Raw genomic sequence first — 15,342 nt, 5'->3', positions numbered from 1 at the left:
ATCCAAAAAACAAAATATAAAAGACAACTAGATAGAATAGAACACATCCCTTCCCTTTATAGCAACCAAAATTGAACTGATCTAAAATTTATTGATGAAGTCTTGAAGTCTCTGAGGTAGTCTCCTGTAACACATACTTCTCCTAAGTCTTGGATTCTCTGGCATAGGAACTGTTTGTGATTTTTCATCTGGTACAGAGGATTGTCCATCACTTTCATCAGCCTCATCTGTGAGGTCAAAACTGGAGGCAAGATCAAATTCCTCTTCATTTCCTCTCCTGAGATCAGACTCCCTTCCCTCTTGTCTCATAGTATGCGTGCTAGAAAGTCTTGAACTGTTCTATTTCTTTCCATCATCCAATATGCCAGAATCTCCTCAGATTTCAATTATTTATTTTGGTCCAGAATATCAGGAGTATCCCTTTCTCACTTTATAAGGCAACCATAATTGAACAGAGTCCCCCACCTGAAATGTTCACTTATTGGCACCCCATTTCCGATCAACATACAATTTATATTTTTGTTGCTTCTCCCTTACCCGTTCACGAATCTCTGCATCCGCATGATGAGATGGCATAGAAAGTCCTATCAGTTGCTGCCATTGGGTAAGTTTGATGGTAGCTTTGTGTCATCTCAGCAGTTCAAATGGTGATTTTCCAGTAGTAGAATGAGGAGTAGTTCAATAAGCAAATAGAGTTTCATGGACTGACTCTTTCCAGGGTTGTTGCGTAGTAAGTAGTCAGTTGTAAACGTTCTTGCACTAATATGTTCATTCTCTCCACTAAGCCATTTCCTTGAGGATGGTACAAGGAAAGAGTTTTGTGTTTTATCCCATGGTTATGCAAGTATTACTCCATTTCAAATGAAGTAAGCTACATCCCACTATCAGTCACTAGTTCTTTAGGAAGACCTTCCCTCAAAAAAACTGCAGCTATGGACTGGATCACCTTGTTTGTAGTAATGGAAAGTAGGGATCGGGATGTGCACAAAACAATTTATGAGATTCGATATGAGTTAAAATCGAATCAGCCTGATTCTATTTGAACTTGAATCTGCTACCCTTGAATCAGGGTAGATTCTATTTGGACTCTATTTTAATAGGTTAGGGTCAGCAAGGCAGGTTGGGTGACAGGGTACCATGGGTGCTCCCTACCACCCAAACTTCAAAGCAATCAGGTAAATGGTTGATTTTTAAGAGTTTTTTAAATTTTAAAATGATTCTTTATTTTTCTGCCATAGGAAATAATGAAGATTCAAAGCGGCCCCATTATTTCCTGTAGGTAGTGCCTAGGTACTCCAGAGTGGAGTACTGGAGGTAGGGCAGTATTGGTGCCAACAACCCCCAAGGCACAAGGTGTTTTCTCCATGCCCACCTGGAAAAAGCTTCCCAGGTTGCTTGATAGATGCCCTGAGTTGAAGGGCAGCGTGATGCTAAAATGGTATCTTGTACTAACTGAGAGTAACCCTTGGTTAGGGGTTTTGTGCACTCAACCTCCAGGCGCAGAGTTGGAGCCATTCTAGCTGTGGATACAACAAGGGCCCCCACAACAGAGGATCTCTGCGAAGAGGCAGTCACCACGGGGGATGCATTGAGAAGTGGATCAGCTCCAAAAACAATGGGCATCTGGGCCAGTGTGGGGTGACCAAGATCAGATGAGCCCGTTCCACCACCATCTTCCTGATGACCTTGGCGATGATGGCAGTCAGAGAGAAGGTGTAAAGGAGAGTGTTGGGCCAGGCAGTGGTGAGAGCATCTATGGCTTCTGCCCGGTGTGTGTGGAAACTGGAGAAGAATCAAGGGAGTAGGTGGCTGAGAGGAGCCACGAATAGGTCCACCTCTGGAGTGCCCATGTGTTGTATGAACTGTTGGAAAACAGCTAAATGGAGGATCCATTCTTCTTGGTTGATAGTCTGGCGGCTGAGGCAATCTGCTTGTATGTTGTCCAGCTTACTGAGGTGTTCCGCTGTGACTGATGCTAGGTTCTTCTCTGCCCACTCAAACAGGGCATCTGACTCTGCCATCAAGTGCATTGATCGAGTACTACCCTGGCGATTGATGTGGGCTTTGGCTGTAACGGACTAAAACATGGTGCTGGAACTGGTGCTGGAACTTCCAGCACAGAAGGTGCTGGAACTGGAGAAGAGCCAATCTGGCTGCCCTGAGTTCCAGCCAATTGATGCTCTTCTTTAGTTCTTTGGCCAACCATTGACCTTGTGTCAGGTGTTCCTGTCAGGCTGGCGTCCATGGTGACAATCATCCTGTGGGGAAGTGACAATGGAATGCTTCTGCTGATTGCTGGTGACAGCCACCAGTGGAAAGATTCCTTGACATTCCTTGGAATATGAATCTGGAGGTGTGCCCACCATGATTAGGTCCTGGTAAGGCAGGAGTAGCCACTGTTAATGGCTGAGAGTGCCACTTGGCCCATGGGGTGCATTCATGCAGGCCACCATGGAGTCCAATACTTGTGCAAGCAGAATCAGGTCGGCTGAGGTAGGCTGCAGGAGGGGGCATAGGGATGAGGCAATCTTGGCCCTTCGATCCTCGGGAAGGGAGACCAGGGCTTGTGTTGTGTTGAATACTGCTCCAAGATGCTGGAGGGATTGAGTTGGATGCAAATGACTCTTGTCCTGATTGGTTATAAAGCCATAGTCTGACTCCTGTAGACACTGTAACACAATACAAACTGCAGCCTGTGCTTAGGAAATGGAGGGAGCCCTGATCAGAAGATCATCCAAAAATAGGTATATGTGCACCCCCTGTAGGCAGAGGTGTACAACTAGCGTGACCGACTTTCGTGAAGACCTGAGGGGCCAACGAAAGGCCAAACGGGAAGGCTCTGTATTGGTAGTGGTATACGAAAACCTGGGGAATTGTCGGTGGTGAGGAGAGATGGAAATATGTATGTAGGCTTTGGAAAGGTCTATTGACGCTAAGTAATCCCTTGGATGGATTGCTTCCTTGATGGAATGTGCGGACTTCATCCTGAACTTCTTCTTTGTAACAAACTTGCTGAGGCGCTTGAGATCTAAGACCACCCTCCCATCTTTCTTGGAAACCAGGAATAAAAATGAATAGACGCCTTGACATAAGTCTGCCGCGGGTACTAATTCGACCGCCCGAATCTAAAGAAGATGAGAGAGCACCTGTTGCATCATCTGATGTTTTTCTGGATTATTCGACTTTGGGGATGAAACAACATTGTCTGGTGGAGTGTGATAACAATCTAGAGTGTATCCATTGTGGACTATGTCCAGCACCCATTGGTCCTTGGTGGTGGACATCCTGGTGGGGGCAAAGTCTAAAAGTCTGCCCCCGACCGGAGCCGAATCATTGTTTCTTGGGGAATTGAGTGTTGGAGTTGAAAGCTCTGGAACCCTGTGGTCTAGGGTTGGCTTTGTAGCCCTGCCTCCACTGGGGATGTCCCTGAAGTCTGTAGGTGTTGTTGCGGAAGTCTCTGGATGGATCTGCTGCATTGGCTTGGAACTGCCTATGTGATCAAAACGAGGCTGAGTAGGGGCGAAAGGGCCTGTGATTATCCCTATGAGTAGATGATGTCGTCTTTTTCTTATCCTTGGTTTCAACAAGTACCGGTTCTAATGCGGGACTGAATAGATTTGAGCCAGTAAAGGGGGAAGAGGTGAGGGCCACTTTGGACCTCGTGTCCACCTGCCAAGACTTAAGCCATAGGAGAAGGCGGGCCACCTCCCCTGTCACCATGGCTCTGGAGGTCTGTTGCAGATCAACTCTGGAGTCTGTTGTCAGCACAGCTGCTTTTGCCAACTTATTAATGCCCTGCCATAGTTTTACATTTTCTGGTGGACCAGGGCTATAAGTTATTTTGCCCACAAAATGGAGGTGCATGAGAAAATGGAATTGCTGGAAGCTGCCTTGATGTCAGTAGCCAAAACTTCATGAACTTTTAAAAGGAGAAAATCAGATTTCCTGTCTTCCAGGGTTTTTAATTGTTCCTGGCCTTCAGTATTCCTGGGCTTCAGCACTGGTGGATCAATGTGAGGAACTGCGAGCAGGGAGTTAACCTCTTGGCTGAGGGAGTAATGTTTCCTAGGCTAACTACCTACTTATCTGGAAGAGGCAGGTTATTGCCACTCTGACATCATGACCGTATGAAAGAGGGAAGGAAAAGGAACCATGGCAGAAGTTGAAGGAGATAATGGGAAAACTTTTTGATCTAAATCAGTAGGACCTCTGCTGGTGCCACATCATTAATAGCCCGCTTAGACTTTGAGAGCAAGATCTCGAAGTCGGCTGGGGCAAAGAGGTGGGTAGTAATAGGAGATGGTTGGGCACATTCTTCACCAGACAATTCCACATCTGCCTTGTCAAAAACCAAGGGCTGGAATGGATCAGGTGAGCCTGAGTGGGACTCAGAGTCTGAATCATGCCTGAGTGGAATCTCGGGGTTTGTAGGGTGGATCATTGGGGAAGGAGCAGGTGGGGGTAACACCGGTTGAGTAGGCAAAGATTTAGCAGGTGGAGGTAACACAGGGGGAGGCAGAGCAGGAGGAGTGTTAGCAGGTAAAACTGGGGGGATTGGGGTAGTCCCTGGTGGAATCAACTGTTTATCCACTTGTTTTGAAGGCGAGGAGTCAGAAGATGACGATGTGTGCACGTACCTTTTTTGTCTATGCCTCAGCTTCTTGGGTGCAGATCTGGCCCACTCTGACAGTGTGGGCTGGTGTCTGGTGAAGTGGTTGATAATAGTACCCTAGAACATTTGGGTCTCTGAGGGGCAGACTGGAGGCCTCAAATTGTCTAAGAAATTTAGAGTAATACTCCTAGGAGTCCTAAGAATGATTGAATGCATCCTTGTTGTATGACGCTGGTGCTTCCCAAATATCTTTCACTAAGTCTGTTTTGTGATGTATGCCACTCTGAGATATTGTGTGTCCCAAGTACATCACCAAGTGTGTGTGCAAAACTGACATTTATCTGCAGAGATAGTATGTCCATGTTGTCTGAGTTTTCTTAAGACTTCTGTCAGTTTAGCATCATGCTCCTCAATGGTTTTGCCATGCACTAAAATATCATCCTGAAAGTAAGTGTTGCCCATCTGTAGTCCCAAAAATTGCATGAATCATCCTTTGAAATACTGGAGTTGCAGAGGCTAATTCAAAGAACAGTCTTTAGCATTGAAAAAGGACCCTCTGGGGTAATGGTCTGTGTATTCATGAGAACTTCTGAGCAGAGGCCAAAGACATCACTTTGTGTTAGAGCATTTGCCTTAATCTGAATTTATGCTTGAGTACCAGCAAAAACATCAGAGAAATCAGCAATCACATCAGCATATGGATGCTCTATCATCTGTGCTCTTTGGGTCTAACACTCTCCAGAGATCTTTCTGATGTTTGCAGACCAATATAGAGACTCCTTTTTGTGACAAGTAGACTTTCCCTTCTGCAGTATGTCCTTTGTATTCCAGGACAGCTGTGAAGTATCCATTTATGGTAATAGGGGAACCTCCATATCACCATGGGTGGAGGTCTGAGGGCTGCAGGTGCAGCTTTGATGTAGTAAGGAGTTTCTTGTAAATCACATGGGAAATGATAGTGTGCAGAGAACCAGAATCAGCCATCACCCGCACTTCATGACCATCAAGTTTAACTTGACAATGTGGAGAAGCAAGTTCTGAGTCTGTCACACTTAAAATGCTGTCAGGAAGTGGTTCATCTATCTCATCGTTATCATGTGGTGAAGCAGTAATGGAGTGGACAGCAGACTTACAAACCTAAGCAAAGTGTCCCCCTTTTTGCACCTGTTCCAAGTCACCTTCTATGCAGGAGAGTGAGCAAAATTTTCTTTGTGGGCAGAGTCTCCATAACAGGCCTGCTCAGCTTTGGGCCCCCAGCTGGTTTTGGACTACGGCTCCCATAATCCCCAGCCACAGTGGACAATAGCCAGGGATTATGGGAGCTGTAGGCCAACATCTGCAGGAGGGCTGAAGTTGAGAAGCCCTGCTCCACATCGATAGCATTGGTAACTCCTCCTGCCTTGTGCTGCCATTTTATGGAGCGGTGCCATATGAGAAGATTGGGTTTGGCAAGATTTTGAACCAGTGCTGCAGGGAGGGGTGTTTATCCATTCTGCTTCACCATTTCACAGATCTAAATCTCCCCGCCCCAGCTATCATTAACCAAGTAAAGAAAAGTAGCAGCTGAAGAATCATAGCTTTATGGCAACTGCTAGGATCACTTGCTGAGTTTCATCATGAGAGCAACTGGTTTGTGGGTGATGTCCATCTGTTCTGAGTTCACTTGGTTTCTCCCTTAGTAAGCAATGTCTGCCTCTCAAAGCAGAGCCTCCAAGCCTAGCATTTTTCACTGACACCATCTCTTCAGCAAGATCCAAATGCTAAATGTACATACCGTATTTACTTGAATCCAAGACTAGTCCCCCCCCCCCACAAGGGGGGGATCTTAAATGCAGAGTCCTGTACTTTTGGGGTAAATAAGGGTATAACCTTATTTAATCTCTGTTTTAAAGCGACTCATCTTAAATTTGTTCCTGTGTAGAGGTGTGCACAGACCATTTTCTGAATTCAAAAAGAATTTGAACCACACTGCGGGTTTGCAAACTGGTTCAGTCAAACCAACCAGCTAGGCAGTCAGTTCAACAAACCAACTCAAACTGGTTCAGAGTGGTTCACTATATGCAGCTGCCACAGCATAGAGTTGCCCACAAGCACAACTAGAGCAACTTCAGCCACCTTTTGAAAGAGTACTGCACCTTGCAAATGCAGAACCAGACTGCAGAGCAGACCAGAGCAGTGAGGGAAGCACAAGGCCAGACATGGAGCTCACAGCAGTCACCAAGAAATATTACACACACATACACACACACAGAGAGAGTTGCCACTGTGTCCCTTTCTCGCTATCTCACAAAAAAAAGAAACCACACAGTTTGAAACTCCTTCATTTTGCTCCCCCCTTCCTTGTCCTTCCCCCACAGCCAATGAGGATAGTGTTGACCTGACAATACCTGATTTTGAATGATAATAAGACAATCAAGAAGAAAGGAGACCACAAGCCAATCAGACGGCAGTAGCAGAAAACCAATCAGCAAGGGAAAAACAACAAGACAACAGCCTTCCAAAATGGCACCCAGGACCGCCAGCCATAGCCGCTCGAACCATTGAACTGGTTCACTCGAACTGGATTCTGTTCGGGTCGATCTCGGACCAGCCCTATTTCCTGAAGGGCAGTCCAGTTTGTGATTGAACCCCTGGAACCAGCCCAGTTCATGGCGGACTGGTTTGCGATCAAACAGTTCTGCACATCCCTATTCCTGTGTTTAAGAAAACTTAAGATCCTGTGTTCTTAAAGACATACAGCAATTCACCAGAGCTCCTGAATGCTGAGCTAAGTGCCCTGCCCTGGCAGTATTGATTACCTGCTGAGAAGGGGGTATCTGATCCAACCCTGCCGACAGGTGACCATCTCTGATATTTTGTTCAGCAGTGAGGAGTAGTGCATGTTCAACCCTGGTTGCTGGATCCCCTCTCCCTGCTAACCACTTGTTCAGGGGAAAATCAGCAGTGCAAATCTATGCACAGTAATCTGTGTTTGCACATGCATTGCCCACACTGGATCAAGGCGAAAGTCTCTAGAATAGCTTGCACAGTTAACGCATGGCGCAGGCAAACTCTCAGAGAAGCACAGAAGCAGCCACCCTTCAAATTTAAACTCTTTATTACAGAATATTCCCTTTTTGAAGTGTGTTGATTTTATTTTTATCATATTTTAGCACAAACCCTTTTCATGTTATAAATTAAGTAACTGCAACAGAAGGGCTATGGGGGCTTTCTCCTTGATGCATTTCCTTTAAAGAGATTTTTAAAGTTTACAGTAAAAAAAAATATTGTGAAAAGCTGTGTTGAATTATATGATACACTGAAATTAAAATGAAATCCCAAATTATCATGCAGTCATGGGTTGATGTGGACTGAGTGATAATAAATAAAGGTTAAAAGGACACTGGCAAGCCTTTTTTCATGGTTTTCCATTTTTTCTCCTCGTTGTTTGTAAAAAAATCACTTAGAAGATTAAAAATAATATTTCTTTCCCTATTGATTTTTTCTTTCCCACATTGGAAAAGAAGTATTAATTTATTTTCTGTGTTTACAATGACACTGGAATGAATACAGCTGTGCTCTCTCTTTCCTTTGCTTTTCCTTTTGCATCAATGTTGTTGGGAGCATCTGCTCCATAATGAGAATACTCTCTGGAGCATCAGGTACCTTTCCATAGATTGGGGGTCCCAACCTTGGGTCTCCAGATGTTGTCAAGGACTCCCTTCATCCCCAGCCACAATGGCCGAAGGCCATCTGGGGACCAAAGGTTGGTAACCCGTGCAATAGATGGTGGCTTATTAAGGTTCCTAATATTGGCTTCTGGAGCCTGATTCTAGGTCCTTAAACAAGGACATCTGTTCTGAAGTGGTAGCTATGAACAGTTATACATTTATGTAGCTTCCATGTCCTTTCCCTTATAGTTTCATGAAGCTACCACTTTGTCATATGTAAGATTTTGTCAAGCTTTTATTTTAAAAATCCAGATTATCAGTAGAGGGGGAAAGTATGGTTACTGGGATTATTTCTTGGTCCTCTGCATAGCAAAGATCTACATTTGGCCCTCTAGATCTAGAACAGTTAACCAACAAGCAACTTCACTAGTATCATACGCATATTTTGTGTGAGCTAGAATACATTCTAAAATACATTCAGCTAAGATAAATGTTAGGAAGAATTGCTGTTGAGTAGTGGACCAATTACTTAAATGCAGCGGTAGGCTCTTCTTCTCTAGAGGTTTTCAAACACAGGCTGGATGGCTATCTGTCAGAGATGCTATAGCAATTTACTGCACTGAGAAGGGAGTTGGACTAAAAGACCTCCAAAGCAGTGGCATAGTAAGAGCAAAGGGGGTCAGTGTTCAATGGATGAACATGTGTGGTGGCGCATTCTCCAGTGGTGGCACGTCATTCCCCCCCAGCAGCAGTGTGTGCCCTCCCTCTCATCAGTGGTGGCTTGCTGCCACTTCTGCCGCCCCTACTACTGCCCACCAGTTATCTTTCAGGCTGGTCAGAAGCTGGAGGCTCCATTACTTTCTGGAAGGAGGAATAGGGCCTCCAGCTACTAAAAGGGTTGCAAACTGGCTTGCAAGCAGCAGCAGAGAGGTATTCAGAGCAGCAGCAAGGTACCACCAATGGTGAGCGAGGGGGCTTTCTAGCATCTGACTGGCCCATGAGTCAGCTGGCAAGTGGCAATGGGCAGCAAGGGCGACAGGAATTGCTGCAGCAGCAACACATGTTGGGACAGGTGGAGGTGGCCAGTGGCATATAGCAGGGCTCTGGCAGCTCCTCTGAGCCCTACGACCCATGTTCACAAAACACAGGTTAACTCCAGTAGCCATGCCCCTGCTCCAAAGCCCCTTCCAATTCAAATTCTATTGGACCTGTGGTTTCCATCCCTGGATTGTGATTTGTACCTTCAGTTTGTAGTGAGCTCCACCACCTGGACCTTCAGTTCCACAGTGCCAGCATTACATCCGAACGCTGGCACCGCAGTCTGGTTGCCTTGTAACCAGTGTTAGGGAGGACGCTCCTCCCTTGCTCCAGCTGCTATTGGCTGCTGGTGCTATCCTTCAGTAAAGAAGGAAACCCAGGAAGCCAGTTCCCACTCCTCTCTGCAGTCAGCAAGACTGCAGAGAGGGAGATCTCAATTTCATCCAAATTCAGGTGGGAGAGCAGGGGGATGGGGGAGCGGAACTGATGATCCACTGGACTTGAGTTACATCCAAAGGCAGCCAGAGTGTCTTCTGTGGGTTTTTATTAGTGGGTTTTTACTACACTATGGCTGCCTTTGGATGTAACATGGAACCATGAGTCTACTGGACCTGCAGTTCTGCATTATATCCAAAGGCAGCCATAGTGTCTTCCATGGGTTTTTAATAGTTTGGAAGAGTTTTATGCACCACTTTCTAAGTTTTTGAAGCTTTTATAGCTGTGAAGAACCAAACAACTGTATTGCACAATTGCAGCTATATTTATGAAACTAATGATACAAGAGAAAAAGAATCAGCAATCCAATGATTTTGGATGCATAATATGCAAATCCTTCTGCTTGTAGATTCTTGCAACTTTTCGTAGCATTCATTAGGATATGGAATGGGTGTTTTATAGATGCATGTCTGTTGTGGTAGATACATGACTATTGTGGTTGTAGTGAACAATGAGTTTTCCTCCCATATAAGCCTTCTTAAGACTGCAATCAGCATGGAACATCCTTTTATCATATTGACACTAATTATCTAACATTTTAAGCATTATTTATGTGACTGTAATGAGTCATTAAAAAGAACGTACACTGATCTGTTGCTTTATTTTTTCTAGGAACAGCTCCATGTCAGCTATGTGTGCACGCATCTTCAACCCGAGTGTTTCACCTTGAAAAATCAAATGCACAATCCAGCCAAAGTGACTAAATCCCATTCATTTCAATAGGAGAAAGTATAGCTCTTTCCCATTCATTTCAATGAGGCTTGCACAAGAGAATTTCCCACAGGATCAATTCAGTAGTATCCAGTTAGGACTAACTATGCCTAACATTCTATGAACTGTGCTACAAATTACAAGACTAGGAATATTTAAAAATCCAGATATGATCATGAGGAGTTGAAGTTCATGCTATTTACATTGCAGTAGGGATGCAATGCAACCCTTCATAATAAGGATTACATTGCACCTGACCAATAAGATGGTCATACTAAGTTGGTCTTGGTAAGATTTTTTTACATTTAAAACAAAGGGTATTGTGGTATGGCACAAGAGGAGACAGTTAACTACAAGAATATGTGATTTAAAGCACGGGTGCTGAAAATACCAAACTGTGCAGTTGGACATTTATCTTGCAGAAATGAAAGAGCTTATAGAATCTACATATGTAAAAACAATTACTAGTATTTGATTATTTTGCTGGTGCTGAAATTTTAGCAGAATAAAAGGTGTGGGGGGAGGGGAGACTCAAAGGTGCTGAATGAATTGATATTTGCTTTATTCAGTATAGCCTGACGTGTTTCAAGCAATGCTCTTCCTCAGAAGCAAATATATTTCTATGTCCCACACCAACAGGAATATATTGACTCTGAGGAAGAGCATTGCTGGAAATGCGTCAGGCTATACTGAATAAACCAATTATCAACTCAATCAGTACCTTTGGGTTCCCCACCCCCCACATACACTTTATTCTCATGATTTCTTGGTGCTGTGTCATTCCTCTCCCCCTTTTTTTCCTTTTTGCTGAAATTTTAGCCCCTAAATTCTTTGAATAAATGTAGACTGGAGCCCCAAATAAAGCCCATGCAGTTTATATAATTTTAAAACTATATATCATTTGTTGATTGCAGCCTAAGTTTGTTAAGTATTGGTTATAACATGTGCATCCAGTCTAGCCAAAATCATGGAGCTAACATGTATCCAGTAGACAACTGAAAATTTATTTTATAAAAAATAATTATTTGACTAATTTTAGCTGCCTAAAAGTTTTATTTAACCAGAGTCTGCATACTGAAAACTCTGCTGCCTTAGAATAGGAGACTGAAGGGAAAATCACCAACTTTTTCAACATGTAGAAAGCTTTCCATAGCCCCCATTTCAGCTGGGTTTTTTTCCTTATATACAATTTACCATCATAACAGGCAGGGTAGCATCCTATATTGTGGAACGGAAGAAAATTTGGATCTGTGAGTGGAGCAGACCTTTCTAAATGAGGGTCAGTCAAGAGGAACATCCGTTAAGAATGTGTTTGTGATTAGCTTACTGGTGGCTCATATATCTCCTGAAAGGAAAGGCACAGGAGATGCTTCATTGTGGGAGTTCGGAAGAAGGAAAAACAGAAATAAAACATTGAGAATCTTTCAAATTAATAGTGAGAAATGGAGGAGCAACAAGTACGCCTGTCTGGATTGCTGAAAACTTCAAAGTTTTATCCAAAGAGACTTTCTTATCTCTCTGCCTACACAATGTATGCAATCCTTTATTAACATCTTCCACAGTAATCCCAGCAAAACTGAAGAAAAAAAGTGTCAGATCAAAAGGGGGAGTTTGAAAGAAGGCGGTTAAGCAGGTTGCTGGGATTCTAATGATTGCTTCCTTCATTCTCTGGGTGTCACACACAACATCTCTAAGCCCGGCGGAGAGTATAAGCCACACAAATAGCCATATTTGTTAACATTCATATGACTCTTTCGTCTGAGCTGTATTTCCTTGAGTACATCACAATGAAGAGTTCCTTTTAATGGGGATCATCCAGGGAAAAACAACTGTGAGGGACCACTCTCTCTCTCTCTTTCTTTCTTTCTTTCTTTCTTTCTTTCTCTCTCTCTCTCTTTCTCTCTCTCTCTCTCTTTCTCTCTCTTACTCACTCTCCCTCTCTCTCACTCTAAACCTTTTACACTGCAGTTGAACAAGCCTCTGGATAAAGACTTTATCCAAAAAAACCCTCTTTAAAGTTATTTCAAATTTCTCTGCAAGGCTTTCAGAAATCTGTTTGTTTGAGGGCAGAATTAGATGTGACCGGCGTTTTATTGTGACATAAAACCATATTTCTTCCCCGGAAGATTAAAAAATAAAATCGGTTAATAAGAAAAGCTGTCAGCAACAGAAAATGGCTGACATAATCCGTTTATCCTCCGAGCAATAAAGATATTGGTCCTTGGGAGTCTATCCTCTCTCTCATGTTATTTCGCCCAAAACATTATCTTCCCAGCATTCTGATGGATTAAGAAGTCATATGGGAGATAGCAGGGAAATGACAGATACAAAAAAATAATATCCTTTCATTTCCCCTCCTCCCTGCTCTCTCTCTTTCTCTCTCAACCCCTCCTTCCCATCACCTCTCTCTCTCTTTCTATGTCCCCTTGGAAAAGTGGTGGATCTGTTTATTCCCAGAATTCCAAAGCTCTGTGATAATCCTTATAGTTTAAACCCAAACTGGTGGTGCTAAATAGCATAGCAACTGCCTATGCCTTGAACAGAGACCCACACAATACACACAGAAATATGTACAACTCCTGTAAACACAACAGTGTAGTTAAAGACTGCATATTTTAAAACAAAATTTATGTATCACCCTCTAAGAGACCACCCCCAGAGTATCTAAAATAAGGAATACAAATAATATTTACTTTTAAATTTCATTTTCTTCTCAGACAGAAGGAGGTATAGTCTGAGCAGTATGTGTGTCTTGTTCAATATTAGATACTGGTGTTTATAAATAGCATTCAAGGAGAACCTGAAGTCAAAAGTGGGCGTTTTGCATTTGTTCTGAAAACAGAGGGACTTCTTGTATCTTATTTGTGGAGAGGACTTCCGGAGTCCATGCCTCGTCCCTAGAAACAATGCACAAGCCTTCACAGTGTCATTGTGATTGGTTCATGTGGAAGGTTATGGTTCTGAATACAGAGCTGATGTGTTTACTTGGTTTAATAAATGGAATCTCTTGTAGGAATTAGGCTAACAGGATGGTGATCTTGAAATAAGCTGTCTACATAGGATATACAGCCTCTAAAGGAGAGAAGCAAGTACATTGATGGTACATTCCTGTACCTTCAGGAGCTTATTCTTTCTCATCAATCGTAGCTTGCTAAGAAGCTACTGAAAATTAGAAGTTTGGGTTTTTTAAAAAGTTGTTGCCATATATCTTGGCACACAGTGCACCTTAGTGGAGTTGGCAGTCAATACAGTCAAAGCTTATCCTGTAGAACGTTTATAAGAACGTTGGCTTGGCTGCAGTTTTGCAGATCCCACAAATCAAACGTTCAAGCTCCCTGTAGAGGAGGGGAATCTTTTTCACCAGCCCACAAGGGATATTTCAGGAGGGCAGAACCTCAAAAGTCCTTAATGATTCTTTTGCTTTCAGATTCTTTGTGGCTAAACGACTGTATAGCCTGATCCTATACACATTTATTCAGAAGTAAGAACAATTATATCTCACAGGCTTAACTCACAAGTAAGTGTACTGAGCTAGATAGATCAATGGTCTGACTCGGCATGTGGCAGCTCCCCATGTTCCAAAGTGTGCATTTGATTGAAGCCTTAGTTATTCAGTGTGTATTGTATTGTAGTTATTTTTCACCTCTGTCTCAAAGCAGTTTACACAATCCACTAAAATAGCATAAAGCCAATCAACATATCCTCACTAACAATAGAGATACTGTATGTTTGTGTACAAATACTAGGCCTGAATGCTGCCTCTGGAGGGAACAAGGACTGTTAAGCAAGATAGTTGTAGTTCATGCACTCTCTGTTTTCTGCTGTAGATTGCCCTCTATGTAGCTTTTCTCATTAATTGTTTGCTTACAAATTTAGTGTTACAATGCTGATAAAAGATGTCGGTGTTTGCTGTTAACACATGACCAAATGTAGTGAGCTGAAGGCAATGAAGAATTAAAAGTTGATTTGGACAGTAGAGAGTTTATACATATGTCATAGTGGCATCCATAAAATTATGTTATTTTACAGAATAACATCAGCATGTTGTATGCTACTTTAAGTAATCCATACGTATGAGTGGCAATTATGTCTATTGGTTGTAAATGAGATATTATTCTTTTATCTGCCCATGATATGCTGATTATTATTAACCCCTGCTAACTGGGGAAAGGGGCACCAATGCAAGTGGGGGCTCTCTTATAAGCCGCAGGAAAGCAACAGTCTCTGTTCAGCCCAACATAGCCTCACTCCAGTGACTGTTGCTGGTGTTCCCTTTTATTTCATCTTGGATTGCTTGCCCCTTTGAGACAAGGAACCATTCTTGCTATGTAAACCACTCTGGAAACATTTTCTCTACAAGATCCCCACCACTGATTATGAACATCAGGAGGGGTCTGTCTTTGGGTGCTCCCAGTTCATCTGGTGGTGACTTGGGATCAGTTCTTTTCAGTTGTTGCCCCTTGGTTGTAGAAGACACTCTCCATGGATATAAGAGGGTTATCTTCCTTGGAGGCCTTCAGGAGAGCCTCAATGACCCATCTTTTTAGCCTGGCTTTTAATGATATCTAGTTTTAGTTTTAATTTTAATCTGTGCTTTTTAAAAAATAATTTAAATTATTTTATTATGTGGTTTTGATTTTAATGTAAATCACCCTGAGCCACTTTAGGAAAGGTAGTATATTATGTGATGCCTAGTCTTTATGCTATTTTGGTGGATTGTGTAAACTGCTTTGAGAAAGAGGTGATAAATGTAAAAAAGAAAATTACATTTATATCCCGCTCTTGAATATTAAGATTGTTGCATCACAGCTTGTTGCATCAAAATAGTTATCACAA

The 15,342-nt window shown here is 42.9% G+C and overlaps 1 long non-coding RNA gene across 1 annotated transcript in view; it reads right to left on the bottom strand.

Moving 5' to 3' along the window:
- Positions 1–13,246, bottom strand: part of LOC128348968 (uncharacterized) — a 56,821-nt gene extending 43,575 nt beyond the window's left edge. The window contains exon 1 of the long non-coding RNA XR_008318458.1: positions 13,200–13,246. This is a non-coding gene — a long non-coding RNA (uncharacterized LOC128348968). The remainder of the gene's footprint in view (positions 1–13,199) is intronic.
- Between the last annotated feature and the right edge of the window lie 2,096 nt (positions 13,247–15,342).

Source organism: Hemicordylus capensis, chromosome 3, assembly GCF_027244095.1.
Source record: "Hemicordylus capensis ecotype Gifberg chromosome 3, rHemCap1.1.pri, whole genome shotgun sequence".
Lineage (NCBI taxonomy): Eukaryota > Metazoa > Chordata > Lepidosauria > Squamata > Cordylidae > Hemicordylus > Hemicordylus capensis.
The sequence above is the reverse complement of the archived record's forward strand: the minus strand, read 5'-3'. Positions and strand labels throughout refer to the sequence as shown.